The sequence below is a fragment of the Orycteropus afer genome, unplaced genomic scaffold, assembly GCF_000298275.1.
Source record: "Orycteropus afer afer isolate SDZICR_OR568_19922 unplaced genomic scaffold, OryAfe1.0 scaffold00120, whole genome shotgun sequence".
Classification (NCBI taxonomy): Eukaryota; Metazoa; Chordata; class Mammalia; order Tubulidentata; family Orycteropodidae; genus Orycteropus; species Orycteropus afer.
Window position 1 is genome coordinate 3,605,951 of NW_006921707.1, and position 17,108 is coordinate 3,623,058.

Below are 17,108 nucleotides of genomic sequence, written 5' to 3' on the forward strand. Positions count from 1 at the left end.
GCTAGAAGTCCAAGTTCAGAGTGCCAGACTCTAAGGGCTGGGTGAAAGCCCCTCAACCTTGGGCTTCAGCTTTGCCTCCTGCTCCCAGCCCACTGAAGCTGGTGACTTTTCTTCACTCAGCTGTTGGCTGCTGAGGCCAAAATGCCCAAGGTTGACAAGTAATAAGGCATAATCCCAATACTACCAAACCACATGGCAGGCCATTAATTCAAATCCATTAAAAGTCCCAAGATCAGGCTGCTGAACTACAATTCCACTACGTGCAGGGTTCAAGCATGCCATAAGGTAGAGACCATTCCCAAAGCTGCTTCTTATGTATGGGAAGTAGACCACATCCCTAAAGCAGCTACTCAGCTGCTTGTGGTAGGTCACACCATGGAGTTCATTGCTAGTCTCATCATGGGAAATAACTACCGCCAGCTGCCCAGCCACTCAACCAGGCCCAGCCAAGTTGACACACAAACTTAACTACCACAGCTACCACAGCAAATATGTAAAAAAGGAGTTGCTGAAAGTATACCAAAATGGGATAATTTATATGTATTAGTGGAAAAGAGATCCTGGATTCAAACAGGTTCAATAGAGACACTGTTATTAAGTCTTGAATAGGACAAAGACAGTCATCCTGGATGAGGGGAAACCATTAGCCCATTAGCATGAGAAAGGTGAATGGTGTCCACTGAGTCATGGCCATGTCGCTAATTATATATGATTTTAACAAAAGGGAATTATCACAAAATCATGATTGGTGGTAGGTAGATTGTCACTGTTGTAGGCGGGGGACTACAGAAGCAGGGAAAAGACCATGATGGGAATTTGAAGATAGGAAAGGGTTCTGGGCTTGACTACCTGGCTAGGTGGTGTTCCAGATAGACTGTGACTCAGGACCATGCAGCCTGAGTCGTAACTGCAAGGTGGCTACCAAACAATACCAAGACTCCAGCCTTAATTTAAATTTAAAAAGGATACTCTCAGGCAAGTTCCCTAATTCTTTGTGACAGTATAATCTGCTTTCAACTATACTCCTCCTGAAGGCAAACTGCCCCGCCCTAGGTTTGTCCTAGAACTTGTCTGTGGGTAGCCACGATGCTGGTTCATGGTCAAAAAGAACCCAAATGGCATCTGAAACTCAAGCCTCAAAATGAAGTGAGGGCTCCCACTGCAGCAGACCACAGCCTTCCATAAACCAAGTGCTTTAGAATGTAAGCTTCTATATACTATAGATAGATAGATAGATAGATAGAGATATATATATATTATCACTTTCAAATCTCAAATACCATGGTTCTGGTCTTATGTAAGATGGCATGGTAATAATTGGTCAATTCTTTTCACCCAGCTTTTTATTCATGTCCAGATTTTCCTTGTCATAACCAGCTGAGTAATATTCTTGTTAGAGAAAAAACTAGAAATGTTTTCTTGGCATACATGTACTTTAAAGATAAAATATTATTCACAGAGTAAAGAGTGTTGAAAAGTCTTGATTTGTTTGCACTATATAGAATATACAGACTTTATAGATTATTTTTCTCTGAGTTCAGAGATTTAATGGTCTTTGATATCATTAAATCAAGTCTGAATGCCAAATATTTGTTTTAGCACAACCCAAGCAGGTTGGGCAATCTACTTCCGTAGTGATGTTGTTGTTGTTGTTGTTTACCATCGACTTGGGTTTCCAAGGCAGTATCACTACGGAAGTAGGATTGCCCACGGAAACCCAAGGAGGGGTCGCTGTGAGTTGGGTCCAACTCGACGGCACATAACAACAACAACAACAAGAAGCATGCCTTCGGATTTAAGACTACTAAAAACTAATTTCAAAAAAAAAAAACAACCTAATTTCATCTTGGATAATTCTTATTCTGTTATTGAATTTATTAGTACAAAGGAAAGCCAAGATTTCTATATTTGAGAATAATTTGAGGGCCAATAAAGAAAAACCTAAAGACTATAATATAAAGAAATAGTTCAGATAAAGAGAAACTGTAAGTGGCGGTTACACCCACCAATCTTCTAACCATTAATGTAATCTAACAGTATTTTTAGGTATGTTTCCCTTTTTTCTTTTCATTTTTCCTCCTCTTCTTTTTCCTCATGTATGTAATAGTGTTCACTTTTGTTGTCTATAACTCTTGTGCACCTCGCTGTGTCTTCCTTTTCTTTACTGATATTCTGCTGGTCACCCACTTTTTGTATTTTGCCTATCCCTTCACTCAAATGAATACGTATCTTTTACCTAGTAATTTTCCCTCCCATAACATCCCTGGTAACCATAAAACCATAAAAGACACGTGTTTCTTTCCATGTGTAAACCTTTCCTTGACTTTTTGTCATAGTGGACTCATAATAATTGTCCTGTTGTGATTGATTGACTTCCTTCAGCATAATGCCTACCAGGATCATCCATGTTATGATGTGTTTTGTGGATTTTTCTTTAGGTTTGTTTCCTTTAAAAACTCACTCCTTATATCATTGCTTCCATAACACAAGTACAGTTGACCCTTGAACAAAGCAAGGTTAGGGGGATGATTCCCCGTGCAGTCAAAACTCTGTGTATAATTTTGACTTCCCAAAAACTTACCTACTAATAGCCTACTGTTGACTGGCAGCCTTACTGATCACATAAACTGTCCATTAACATAGGGTTTGCTGTATACATGAAAACACCTCATATACACAACAGATAAATTTATTAACTGTGTGGTATCATACCATATAGCAAACAAATTGACATTAAACAGTCTGCCAGAAGGGTTCCAATTACTCAAGACTGCTTTTGTCTTTCTTTTTTTTTTTTTTACAACATGGACCCTTCTATGATAAGATTATTTACTATTATTTAAATAGAAGTGTATCATCACAAAAGTCTTCATCCTTATCTTCACATTGAATAGGCTGAGGAGGAAGGAAAAGAGGAAGGGTTGGTCATGCTGTCTCAGGTGGCAGAGAATGGAATAGGTGGAGGAAGAGGAAGGGGAGGCAGGAGGAGGCAAGCACACTCTGTTTGACATTACAGAAGTACATTGTAATTTCTAACTGACCTTTTTGCTTTTTCCTTTCTCTATAACATTTCTATCTACTACCAATCCTTCTACTGCTTGCTTTGATTTTAATGCCTGTATCATAGAAAGGTCCATGTTGTAAAAAAAAGACAAAAGCCATCTTGAATAATTGGAATCCTTCTGTCAGATTGTCTAATGTCAGTTTGTTTGCTGCCACTGCTCCGTCGTCTTCTTCCTCATCATCTGGCACTGGTTTGGAAGCACTCATCTCCATCAAGTTGTCTTCTGTTAATTCCTCTGGTGTGGTGTCTATTAGCTCTTGAATTTCTCCAAGATTCATATCTTGAAACCCTTCATTTCACCACTTTCTTACCATATCCGCAGTCTCTTCCATGATTTCTTTGATTGGCTCTGTTGTAAAAAATATCCTCATGTAAGTGGATCTGCATAGTTCAAACCCATGTTGTTCGAGGTTCAACTGTATGTAAGCAAGGAGCCTGAAAGCCAAAAACTGATTTATATATTGTACTGGGTTTGTACTCTGTTCTATAATTTTAGAACTAATTTGTCTTAAGTTATGTGTAGTCAGTAAATTACCCAGCTTTTTCATCAAAGAGCTGAGGACTACATTTAAAAGTTTGCCATAGAATGACAGCACATTCCTTTTATATAAGGTTTAAAATATTATCTTCCATTATACCACCAGGGAGCTGTGGTGGCTTAGTGCCTAAGGAATTTGACTGCTAACCAGAAGGCTGGCGGTTCAAACCCACCAGTCACTCCTTGGAAGGAAGGTTGAGCAATCTACTTCCATAGTGATACCCCCTCGGAAACCCAAAGAGGGGTCGCTATGAGTCAGATCCAACTCAATGGCAGTGCACAACAACAGCATTATACCACCATGACCCAAATGAGTTGCCATCAAGTAGACTCCAACTCATAGGAACTTCATGTGTGTCAGAGTAGAAATGTGTTCCCCAGGGTTATCAGTGGTGGATTTTTCTAAAGGAGATTGCCCAGCTTTTCTTCCAAGGCACTTCCAGGTAGACTTGAACCTCCATCTTTTTGGTTAGCGTCTTAGTGATCTGTGGTTGTTGTTATGTGCCATCAAGTCAGTTCTGACTCATAGCAACTTTATGTAGAACAGAACACAACACTGCCTGGTGCTTGCCATTCTCACAATCATTGCTATGCTTGAGCCCATTGTTGCAGCCACTTTGTCAATCCCTCATTGAGAGCCTTCCTCTTTTTTGCTGACTCTCCACTTTACCAAGCATGATATCCTTCTCCACAGACTGAACCTTCCTGACACAATGACCAGAGTACAAAAGGCAAAGTGTCACCATCGTTGCATCTAAGGAGCATTCTGGCTGTACTTTAACCAAGATAGATTTATTTGTTCTTCTGGCAGTCCATGTACTCCATATTCTTCACCCACACCATAATTCACATGCATCAGTTCTTTTTGGTCTTTCCTATTCATTTTCCAGCTTTCATGAATATGATGTGGGAGGTGACTGGAAATAACATGACTTCTGTCAGTGTCACCTTCATCTTGAAAGTGACATCTTTGCTCTTTGCAGCAGATTTTCCCAGTTCATTATGTTATTTGATTTCCTGACTGCTGCTTCCATGGGCATTGATTAATTATCCAAGTAAAACGAAATCCCTGACAAATTCAGTATTTTCTCCATTTATCATGATGTTGCTTATTGGTCCAGTAGTAAGGATTTTTATTTTCTTTATGTTGAAGTATTATCTGTACTGAAGGCAGGACTATTTGATCTTCATCAGTAAGTGCTTCAAGTCCTCTTTCCTTTCAGCAAGCAAGGTTGTGTCATCTGTCCAACCTTAATGCCATGTTCTTTTTCATATAATCCAGCTTCTCAAATTATATGCTTAGCATACAGATTGAGTAAGTATGGTAAAAGGATACACACTTCCTGTTTTAAAACCACGCAGTATCCCCTTGTTCTGTCCAAATGACTGCCTCTTGTTCTGTGTATTGGTTCCTGCACAAAGGACAAGGAGGCCACATATTCTGACCTCCTAGAACCCCACAAGAGCGAGGCTGAATCACCATCAGTAACCCAAGGCCTATTCCCACAAGGCCAGACATGCTGCCTCCCTCCAGCCCTTTTGCCAACCGTTTTCACCCAAAACACCCACCACCTCTCTCCTGGGTTCGATAATTCACTGCAGTGGCCACACAGAACTCACAGGTTACGGGATTTATTAGGGAAGCACCAGGCTACAATTCAAGTTCAGGAAAAACACTCCGTCTCTCTCCCAGCCCACCGTCCCTCAGCCAACAGTCTCTCACAGTCTCTTTACCAGCCGTGCATGTCCCTCAGTGTCTCACTCAGCAATGCGTGTCTCTTGCATCTCTTTCCCAGCAGCGTGTATCTCTTTCAGCAGCACATCTTCCTCAACCAGCAGTCAGAGAGAGTTCTGCCTCTAGGAAGCCTCTTTTTGAGCCTGGCAGAGTGGCCAATCTAGCCAATCGTAGCATCAGAACTCTAAGCACCTGAGAGAGAGTGGGAACCTCCTAGAACATTGTTTTGTGCCACTCCCAACAGAAATACTCTAGGTGAACAACTTTAGCAATCAGAAGCTCCTCAGTTGCTCATAGCAAATCCCACCTTGGAGTTTACAAAGACTTATGTATGGGTAGAAAAGCCATACTGCTAAAATGGCGAGGAGGCCCCATGTTCTGACCTCCTCTAACCCTACAAGAGGAAGACAGGATTACCAGCAGTAACCCAAGGCCTATTCCTGTCAGGCCAGACATGCTGCCTCCGTCCAGCCCTTTCACCAACTGTTCCTCCCAAAGCACCCACCACCTCTCTCCTGGGTTCGATAATTCACTGCAGTGGCCACACAGAACTCACAGATTATGGGGTTTATTAGGGAAGCACCACAGGCTACAATTCAGGTTCAGGGAAAATGCTCAGTCTCTCTCCCAGCCCACCGTCCCTCAGCCAACAGTCTCTCACAGTCTCTTTACCAGCCGTGCATGTCCCTCAGTGTCTCACTCAGCAATGCGTGTCTCTTGCATCTCTTTCCCAGCAGCGTGTATCTCTTTCAGCAGCACATCTTCCTCAACCAGCAGTCAGAGAGAGTTCTGCCTCCAGGAGGCCTCCTTTTGAGCCCGGAAGGGTGGTCAAACTAGCCAATCACAGCTTCAGAACTCTAAGCACGTGAGAGAGAGTGGGAACCTCCCAAAACATTGTATTGTGCCACGCCCAACAGAAATAACCCAGGTGAATAGCTTCACCAATCAGGAGCTCCTCAGTTGCTCATCCCACCACTGAGTTTACAATGACTTACGGGTAGAAAAGCCATACAAAGTAATTTACTACACTGCACATACTAAGTAATTTACTACACCACAGTTCCTCATGAACACAGTAAAATGTTCTGGAATTCCCATATTTCACAATGTTATCCATAATTTGTTATGATCCACACAGTCAAATGCCTTTGCGTAGTCAATAAATCACAGGTAAACATCTTTCTGGTATTCTCTACTTTCAGCCAAGATCCAGCTGACATCAGCAGTGTGGTATACCTCACTCCATGTCCACTTCTGAATCTGTCTTGAGTTTCTAGCAGTTTCCTCTCTATGTGCTGCTGCAATCACTTTTTAATTATTTTTAGCAAAATTTTACTTGCGTATGATATTAATGATACTGTTTGATAATTTCCACGTTCTTTTCAATCACGTTTCTTTGGGATGGGCACAGTATGGATCTCTTCCAGTCTATTGGCCATGTAGCTGTCTTTCAAATTTCTTGGCATAGACAAGTGAGCGCTGTGATGTTGTATGCATTTGTGGAAACATCTCAGTTGGTATTCCTTCAATCCCTGGAGCCCTGTTTTTCACCAGTGCATTCAGTGCAGCATGAACTTCTTCCTTCAGTACTATCAGTTCTTGATCATATGCTCCCTCCTGAAATGGTTGAATATAGACCAATTCTGTTTGTAATACAGTGATTCTGTGTATTCCTTCCATCTTTTCTTGATAATTCTGTGTCCTTCAATATTTTACCCATGGAATCCTTCAATATTACAGCTCAAGACTTGAATTTTTTCTCAGTTCTTTCAGCCTGAGAAATGCCAAGTGTGTTCTTCCCTTTTGGTTTCCTAGCTCCAGGTCTTTAGACAATTCATTATAATACTTTATTTAGTCTTCTCAAGACACCCTTTGAAATCTGTTCAGCTCTTTTATTTCATCATTTTTTCCATTCACTTCAGCTATTCTAGGAGCTCTGGTGGTGTAGTGTGTAAGGCATGACTGCTAACCAGAAGTCTGGTGGTTCAAACCTACCAGCCACTACTTGGAAGGAAGGTTGGGCAATCTACTTCCGTAGTGATACTGCCTCAGAAACCCAAGGAGGGGTCACTATAAGTCAGATCCGACTCGATGACAGTGTATTGCATTTTTTGTGTACCTTCATTAGCAAGTTTCAGGGTCTCTTCTGACATCTATTTTGCTCTTTTCTTTCTTGCTTGTCTTTTTTCATGCTTTCTTCATGTATGATGTCCTTTATGTTATCTATCTTGTTCAATTTGTCTCATGTCCAGTCATTGGTGTTCAGTGTGTCAGATCTTTTCTTGAGATGATCTCTAACTTCATGTGAGATATATTCAGGGCTGTATTTTGGCTCTTGTGAACTTGTTTTAATTTTCTTCAGCTTCATCTTGAACTTGCATATGAGCAATTGATGGTCTGTCCCACAGACAGCCCCTGGACTTACTGATAATATTGAGCTTCTCCATCATCTCTTTCCACAGATGTAGTCAATTTGATTGCTGTATATTCCATCTATCAAGGAACATATAGTTATATTGTTGACATTTATTTTCTTGAATAAATGAATTTGCAGTGAATCAGTCATTGGTCTCGGAAAATTATGTCATGTAATTACTGGTGTCCTTTCTCTCATCAAGGTCATATTTTCCAAGTCCCAATCTTTGTTTCTTTTTGCATTCTTTTGCTTTTCCAATTACTAGTCATTACTAATGCATTTTGAGTGCATGTTTGATCACTTCAGACTGCAGAAGTTGGGAAAAGTCTTCCATTTCTTCATCTTTGGCTTTAGTTGTTAGTGTGTAAATTTGAATAATAGTCATGTTAACTGCTCTTCCTTGTAGGTATGTGGGTATTATCCTATTGCTGACAGCATTGTACTTCAAGATAGATCTTGAAATGTTCTTTTTGACTGCAAATTTGATACCATTCTTCTTCAATTTGTTATTCTTGGCACAGTCGGCCATATGATTGTCCAATTCAAAATGACCAGTACTAATCCCTTTCAGCTTAACTGATGCCTAGTATATCAATCTATGTGTGTTCCATTTCATTGTTTACAATTTCTAATTTTCCTAGATTCATTCTTCATACGTTATATGTTCCTATTATTAATAGATGTTTACAGCTGTTTCTTCTCATCTTGAGTCATGTTACATCAGTAGATGAAGGTCCTAGAAGCTTTCCTCCACCCACATCATTAATGTTGACTCTACTTTGAGGAGGCAGCTCTTCCCCATTTGTATTTTGAGTGTCTTCCAACATGAGTGGAGCTCTGGTGGCTTAGTACTTAAAGCATTTGACTATTAACCAAAAGGTTGGTAGTTTGCTCCCACCAGAAGCTCTACAGAAGAAAGGTAAGGCAACCTGTTTCCATAAAGATTTACAGCCTGGGAAGCCCTGTGGGACAGTTAGTTCTTCTCTGCCCTATAAGGTCACTATTAGTCAGAATCAACTTGATGGCAGTGCATTTTGTTGACTTCAGCCTGAGGGTTTCATCTTCCTATACTGTATCAGTGTTCTACTGCTATTCATAAGGTTTTCAGTGACCAGTTTTTTCAGAAGGAGACTACCACATCCTTTTTCCTAGTCTTTCTTAGACTAGAAGCACTGCTGAAACTTATCCACCATGGGTAACCCTGCTGTTGTTTGAAATACCAATGGCATAGCTTCTAGCATCACAGCAACATACAAGCCACCACAGTATGACATGCTGACAGATGAGTGGTGGTTTAATTATCTAGTACTGTTATGACAGAAATAACACAGGTGGATGTCTTTAATAAACAGAAAGTATTTTCTCACAGTTTAAGGGGCTGAAAGTCCAACTTCAGTGTACTGGTTCTTGGGAAAGGCTTTCTGTCTGGTCAACTCTGAGGAAAGGTCCATGCCTCTTCAGCTTCTGTTTCCTGGTTCCTTAGAGACCTCCATGTGGCTTGGCATCAAACTTCCCCCATCTCTGCTTTCTACTATGTGTTTAATCTCTTTTATATCTCCAAAGAGATTGACTCAAAACATACCCTAACTTCATCTTGTCTCATTAACATGACAAAACACACTCCTAAATGAGATTTTAACAACAGCCATAGAGATTAGGATTTATAACACATATTTTTGGGGACCACAGTTAGATCCACAACTGTTATCATGAGTAGAAACAGAAAGAGGAATTTAACCAGTAGTCATTCCTCTTTGCTAAATAAAATAATGTTACATGCTTTGATCAGGCTTAATCTGGCTAAAACCAAATTATAGTACCTAGAATTTAAAGGGTGAGACTCATTTGAGTTTTTCTGTTTACTCTCAGAATCAATTTTGGTTTACTTTGTCTTTTACTTAGATATTCTTGTTTCTTACTATTTATTTTCACACTTTTCAACAATCAGAAAAAACATTCAAGTATTTGCATACAAGTAGTAGAGGAATACCAGCTACTAATGCCAAAGATGAGAAAATAAGATTTTTGCACATCTCTGTGGTCTAAAATTGGTGTGTCTTGCAATCAAGATCCATTGATAATTACTCCTAATTGGAATGTGATCATTGGAAATGAAGAAGGATTGGCAGTTGATGATAGAAATGACACTGGAGATAATATGTTGGAATTTTGCAAAACCAATGAATTGTTCGTGGTAAATACCTTTTTAACAACATAAATGGTGACTATACTGTGGACCTCACTGGATGTAATACACAGAAATCAAATCTACTACATCTGTAGACAGTGAAGAAGCTCAGTATCAGTGAAGGGGCCAGGGATGACTGTGAAAGTGACCGTCAGTTGTTCACATACTAGTTCAAGTTGAAGCTAAAGAAAATAAAACAAGTCCATAAAACCCAAAGCACAATCTCCAGTGTGTCCTACCTGACTTTAGAGACTCCTTAAGAAAAGATTTGACACGTTGAACACCAGTGATCCAAGCCCAGACCAATTGTGGGATGACATCAAGGACATCATACATGAAGAAAGCAAAAGGTCATTAAAGAAACATGCAAGAAAGAGGAGACCAAAATGTATGTCAGAAGAGACTCTAAAACTTGCTAATAATGAATGTAGAGTAGTTAAAGCAAATGGAAGAAATGATCAAGTAAAAGAGCTGAACAGATTTCAAAGGGCAGCTCAAGAAGACTAAGTAAAGTATTATGAAATGTGCAAAGACTTGGAGTTAGAAAACTGAAGAGATTTAAGGATTCGATGGGCAAAACATTGAACAATGCAAGAAAGAGGGAAAAAAAAAAAGATGGAATACAGAGTCACTGTACCAAAAAGAATTGGTTGACTTTCCATTTCAGGAGGAGGTAGCATGTGATCAAGAACTGATAGTACTGAAGGAAGAAGTCCAACCTGTACTAAAGTCACTGGAGAAAAACAAAGTTCTAAGATTTGACAGAATACCAACTGAAATGTTCAGCCAACTGATGCAGCACTGGAGGCACTACTTATCTATGCCAAGAAATTTGGAAGACAGCCGAGTGGAAAACAAAAATTGATAGTTGTGCTCATTCAAAAAAAAAAAAAAGATCCAACAAAATGCAGAAATTATGGAATAATATCAAGGAGGTCTGATGGCCTATTGGATAAGGCATTTGGCTGCTAACCAGAAGGTTAGTAGTTCAAGCCCACCAACTTCTCCACAGAAGGAAGATGGGTCGATCTGCTTCCATAAAGATTTACAGCCTTGGAAACCCAATGGGTGTCTCTATGAGTCAGAATCGACTCAATGTCAGTGAGTTTGGTTTGGTTTTACTTTTATCAGTAATATCACATGCAAGTAAAATTTTGCTGAAGATAATTCAAACATGCTTGTAGCATTATATCAACAGGGAACAGTAAAAAATTCAAGCTGGATTCAGAAGAGGATGTGGAACAAAGGATGCCATTGCTGATGTCTGATGAATCTTGGCTGAAAACAGATAGTACCAGAAAGATATTTACCTATATTTTATTGACTGTGTAAAAACATTCAAATGTGATGATCATAAATCATGCATAACATTGAAAAGGATGGGAATTTCAGAACACTTCATTGTGTTCATGCAGGACATGTACGTAGACAGTCATTCAAACAGAACAAGGGGATATTGCATGGTTTAAACAAGGAAAGCTGTGTGTCAGGGTTATATCCTTTTACCATACTTATTCAATCTGTATGCTGAACAAATAATCTGAGCAGCTGGACTATATGAAGAAGAACATGGCATCAGGATTGGAGGAAGAATCATTAACAGCCTGCTACATGCAGATAACACAAACTTGCTTGCTGAAAGTGAAGAAGACTTATGCATTAACTGATGAAGATCAAATAGTACAGCCTTCAGTATTGATTACATTTCAACATAAAGAAAACAAAAATCTTTACAACTGGACCATTGAGCAACATCATGGTAAGAAAAGAAAATACTGAACTTGTCAAAGATTTCATTTAACTTGGATCCACAATCAATCCCCATGGAAGCAGCAGTCAAGAAGTTGAACAACATATTGCTTTGGGTGAATCTGCTGCAATTAATCTTTTTATAGTGTTAAGAATTAAAGATGCTACTTTGAGGAGACTTAAGGTATACCTGACCCAATCTGTGTATTTTCAGTTGCCTCATATGCATGTGAAAGCTGGACAGTAAATAGGGAAGACTGAAGAGGAATTGATGCCTTTGAATTGTGGTGTTGGAGAAGAATATGGAATATACCATAGACTGCCAGAAGAACAAGTAAATATGTCTTGGTAGAAGTACATCCAGAAGCCTCCGTAGAGGTGAGGATGTTGAAACTTTATCTCATGTACTTTGGACATGTTACCAGAAGGGATCCGTCTCTGGAAAAAAGACATCATGCTTGATAAAGTGGAGTGTCAGCAAAAACGAGGAAGACCCTCAATGAAATGGATTGTCCCAGTGGCTGCAACAGTGAACTCAAACATAGCAACAATTGTGAGGATGGCACAGGATCAGGCAGTGTTTCGTTCTGTTGTCCATGGAGTCACTATGAATTGGAACCACTTCAACAGCATTTGACAACAACAGTATAGGAGCAGGCATGGTTAAGAAATCCTGCTGACATCCTGAATTTCTCTTTCTTTTCTTCTTCATAAGTCATATTGGCCTATTTTGGAGGGGAGGGGGATGACTTTCATTTCTGTTTGGAATATAAATGCTAAATTCAGTTTGGAAGAACATTAAAAATTAAAGCTAACAGCCTGCCTAGGTGACACAGTACATTTCAGAGCAGTTTCTATACACTCTGTTTTGCTCTAAAGTCAACCTTAAGCTTTGCTTGAGGTAGAAAATATATGTAAAATTTTTTAATGCACTTTAAAAGTCTTAATGTAATTACTGCCATATTAATAGCGTATTTTTCTATTAAGGAAATCAAAGGGGATCTTTAGTATCTTGGAAAAAGGTTATGGTGCTAAGATTATGAAGAATTGGAAATTTAAAAGGGAGATTTATGATGGAAAGTAGTATCTAATTTCTGGGTTCCATACTTCAACGCTTTGCTCATATATGTCTCCTTAGATCATGTAACTTCTTTGAAAATTATTTACTACACATTGTATCCATCTCACAATCACATTTCACACTCTGTTTTTATTGTGACCAATAAGAAAATAAAAAGTCATGCTGATAAATAAAGTCTTCAGAGAAATATATTGATTTTACATACCTATTCATATAGTTCAGTGGAGCTCTTTGAGTGCATGCCCTATGCCAGTACTGTACTACGTGTGGGGCAAGTTAAAATACCTTTATCTACCAGTCTGAAGTACTTAAAATTTGGTTGGGAGGATTTACTGCACACAAAAGCAAAAGCAGAACAATGGTGATACTCAAGTGAGAATAACTGTAACAGGAGTTCCAGGTAGCAGCAAGGACATGGGGATAAGATCATGAACCTTCAGCCTGAACTCAAATTCCAGCTCTACTTCTCTTTATCTGTGTGAGATCCTTAACCTCTCTACAGTGGTTAAAGCATTCAGCTGCTTTAACCTCCTCATTGGTAAAACCAACCTCCTCATTGGTAAAACTATTAAAATCTCTTATAATTATACCTCTCTCACAGAGTTACTGTAAGGATTAAATGAGTTGTTAGAATGCCTAGCACATAATAAGCCTTCAATTGATGTTAATTATAAATCATTAAGTGTAGTGGTATTTCTCAAGAAAGTTTTAGAGAATGTAGTACAATGGGAGCATTGTGTAGAAATTAGAGATACTGGTTAATGACAGAATGATGTATATTTGATTCCAATTCATTGCAACCCTATATGACAGAGTAGAACTGCCCCATAGAGTTTCCTAGGCTATAATCTTTATGGGAGCAGATCACTGGGTCTGCACCCTGAAGAACAGCTGGTAGGTTCAAACTGCTGATCTTTCATTTAGCAACCAGGTTCTTAACCATTGTGCACCTTAAAAAGTTGTACACGGTCTAGCCAGAGCACAGGATAATTCAGAGGAATAACATGATATAAAAAAGCAAAAACATCTGTAGCTTAGACTTGTAGTACCTTCCATATTCGCCATGGCTTCTCGAAATTAACGATAGGCTTCTCTGTTCATGTCTGTAACATCATTTAGTGCCTTGAATTGTAATTCATTGAATGGCAGTGTGAAATTACCTGATAACACTTTGCACTCTTTCATATAACCTGGACTTTAATTGTTATTTCTTCTGCCCTTTCAGTCTGCAAATCATTCTCCTAAATGGAGAAGACTGAAGAAAGATAGAGTTGAATTTCTCTTGGTTCTCTATTGTGATTATTCTCTCTAAATTACCAGTATGTTTGTTTTTGCTTTGTTTTTCTTCATCAGAACATCCTCCTTTGTTATTTTCCTAAGCCTCTGATCATTGTGGACTTTAGTTGTCTAGCTAGCATTCATATAAGAGTGAGTAATCTTGTTGACCTTGATGATCTGATGATTCCATTTTAATGGAAGACTTTATGGGAACAGATCAAAGCTCTTTTGTGTTGCCATCTTGGCAAATCATTAGCATTTGAAGACCAAATGCAGTTGATCAAAGGAGATGGGGTAATACCCTGAGGTTTTGTGCTTAAGGGTCCAGGAAATGGTGGCATTGATGAGGCTGTTGAAAGTGAGAAAATGGCATTGGTTTGTAAGAGAAATGATCAGTTTCAGTTAAGGAGGTAATTTGTCAAGTAACTGGAAAGTAGGAAACTAGAGAAAAGTGAGAAATAATAACTAGATAGAGTTAGCAGTCATATGACTTTGATTATTTAACCACAAGTATAAAATACTAAGGGCTCACAGAGTCGAGAAATGTAAAATGTGACCATTGGGAAATACCCACAGTGAAAAATCAGGATTCTTGCTGAAGAACTAATGAAAGTGGGTCTTTCAGAAAAAAAAAAAAAAAAAAATTGGACTTGAAGACACAATGGATAAATAACCAACAAACCAAAAGTAGTTCTAAAAGTGTTTACTTGTGTTTTATTGACTATGCAAAGGCATTTGATTGTGTGGATCATGACAAATTATGGACAACATTGAGAAGAATGGGAATCCCCGAGCACTTGATTGTACTCATGAGGAATCTGTACCTTGACCAGGAGGCTGTCGTTCGAACAGAACAAGGGGACACTACATGGTTTAAAATCAAGAAGGGAGTGTGTCAGGGTTGTATTCTGTCTCCACACTTATTCAATCTATATGCTAAACAAATAATCCGAGAAGCTGGACTATATGAAGAAAAACGTGGTATCAGGATTGGAGGAAGAATCATTAACAACCTGAGATATGCAGACGATACAACTTTGCTTGCTGAAAGTGAGGATGACTTAAGGCACCTACTGATGAAGGTTGAAGAATACAGTCTGCAGTATGGATTACATCTCAACATAAAGAAAACAAAAATCCTCACAACTGGACCAATGAGCAGCATCACAATCAATGGAGAGAAGATTGAGGTTGTCAAAGAATTTACGTTGCTTGGTTCTACAATCAATGCCAACGGAAGCAGCAGTCAGAACATTAGACGACGTGTAGCATTGGGAAAATCAACTGCAAAGGAACTGTTTCAAGTGCTGAGGAGCAAGGATATCTCATTGAGGACTAAGGTGCACCTGACACAAGCCATGATATTTCCAATCACCTGGTATGCATGTGAGAGCTGGACAATGAATAAGGAAGACCGAAGAAGAGTTGATGCTTTTGAGTTGTGGTGCTGGCGAAGAATGCTGAAAGTACCATGGACTGCTAAAAGAACTAACAGATCTGTCCTGGAGGAAGTGCAGCCAGAATGCTCCTTGGAAGCAAGAATGGCCAGACTTCGTCTCACCTATTTTGGTCATGTTGTCAGAAGGGACCATTCCCTGGAGAAGGATGTCATGCTTGGTAGGGTGGAGGGTCGACGAAAGAGGGGGAGGCCTTCAACGAGATGGATTGACACGGTGGCTGCCATGATGGGCTCAAGTATAGCAGGGATTGTGGGGCTGGTGCGGGATCGGGCAGTATTTCGTTCTGCTGTGCATGGGGTTGCTATGAGTCGGAAACGACTCGACAGCACTTAACAACAACAACAACAATCATCACATCACCTGTTTATCAAACATTTGTGGCATTCAAGTCAATGCAGTGCTCCAAACCTCATCCAGATATTCAGAGTAGTATCAGCTATTCATGGGTGTAATAAGTGCATTTCTTTTCACTAGTTGAGATTCTTAGTGTGAGTATAGCTGAGAATGCTGTAAGATCTTGACTGAGAGAACTGAAGACTAACAATAAACAAACATTACTATTCTAAATGCTGAATTTAAGAATCCCTATTTCCCAAAAGAGATAGGGAGACAAGGGATACAGAGTACCAGTATGGCAGGTGGGATGCTGGTGGTAACCTTAAGTCTGCCTCTGACTAAGGTTGTGACCTAAGCAGATCACTTTACCTCTTTATTTTTCTGGGGGCAGCTTATCCAGAGAATGAAGAGGCTGGATTTTATCTTTAAGGATCTCTGACCTTTAAAATAATTGTACTTTTCTCATAGTAAAACTATCCTTTGCCTATTAGCTTTTTAAAAGTATAATACACTGGTTTGGGGAGTTTAAAAAGTATGCCTCTTCCCTTGTTTTAGAAAGAGTGCATGCAGACCAGGGTGGCTCTGGATAGGTCAAGTGATAAGGGGTCATGGCCCAAAATTACACCAGGCCTGCCTCATTTGTGAATAAACTCAATGCTTTAATTGTCCAACTTAGAAAATTGGTAAATTAGATAATTATTTTATATATATATATATATAACCTTAGAAACCCTATGCAACAGTTCTACTTTGTCCTATACACTGCCACATCTTTATCCCATGGAATGGTGGCTGGTAGGTTTGAACTGCCAATCTTTTGGTTATTGGCCATAGGAATCCTTCTAAAACAGAGAGTTTCTTTATTACTGCATTGCCAAAACATTCAGTGCAAATTTTCCAATGTTACAAATTTTTTAATTTTTCAATGAGGATATGAACATTTTAAACAAGACTAAACAGACGGAGATAATATCCATACACCTACAAGGAAGACCCATCAATACAACTGTTATTCAAATTTATGCACCAATCACCAAAGCCAAAGATGAGGAAATTGAAGAATTTTATCAACTTCTGCAGTCTGAAATTAACCAAACTTGCAATCAAGATGTGTTAATTATCACTGGTGACTGGAATGCAAAAGTTGGAATAAAGAAGAATCACCGGTAGTTGGAAAATTTGGCCTTGGTGAAAGAAATAATGCTGGAACTCGCATGGTAGAATTTTGCAAGACCAACGACTTGTTCATTGCAAACACCTTTT

General features: G+C 39.2%; 1 protein-coding gene across 1 annotated transcript in view; it reads left to right on the forward strand.

Annotated features, from left to right (window-relative positions):
* The window catches only part of GAB1 (GRB2 associated binding protein 1), a 188,841-nt gene that overhangs the window by 159,944 nt on the left and 11,789 nt on the right, over window positions 1-17,108 (forward strand). The window lies entirely within an intron of this gene.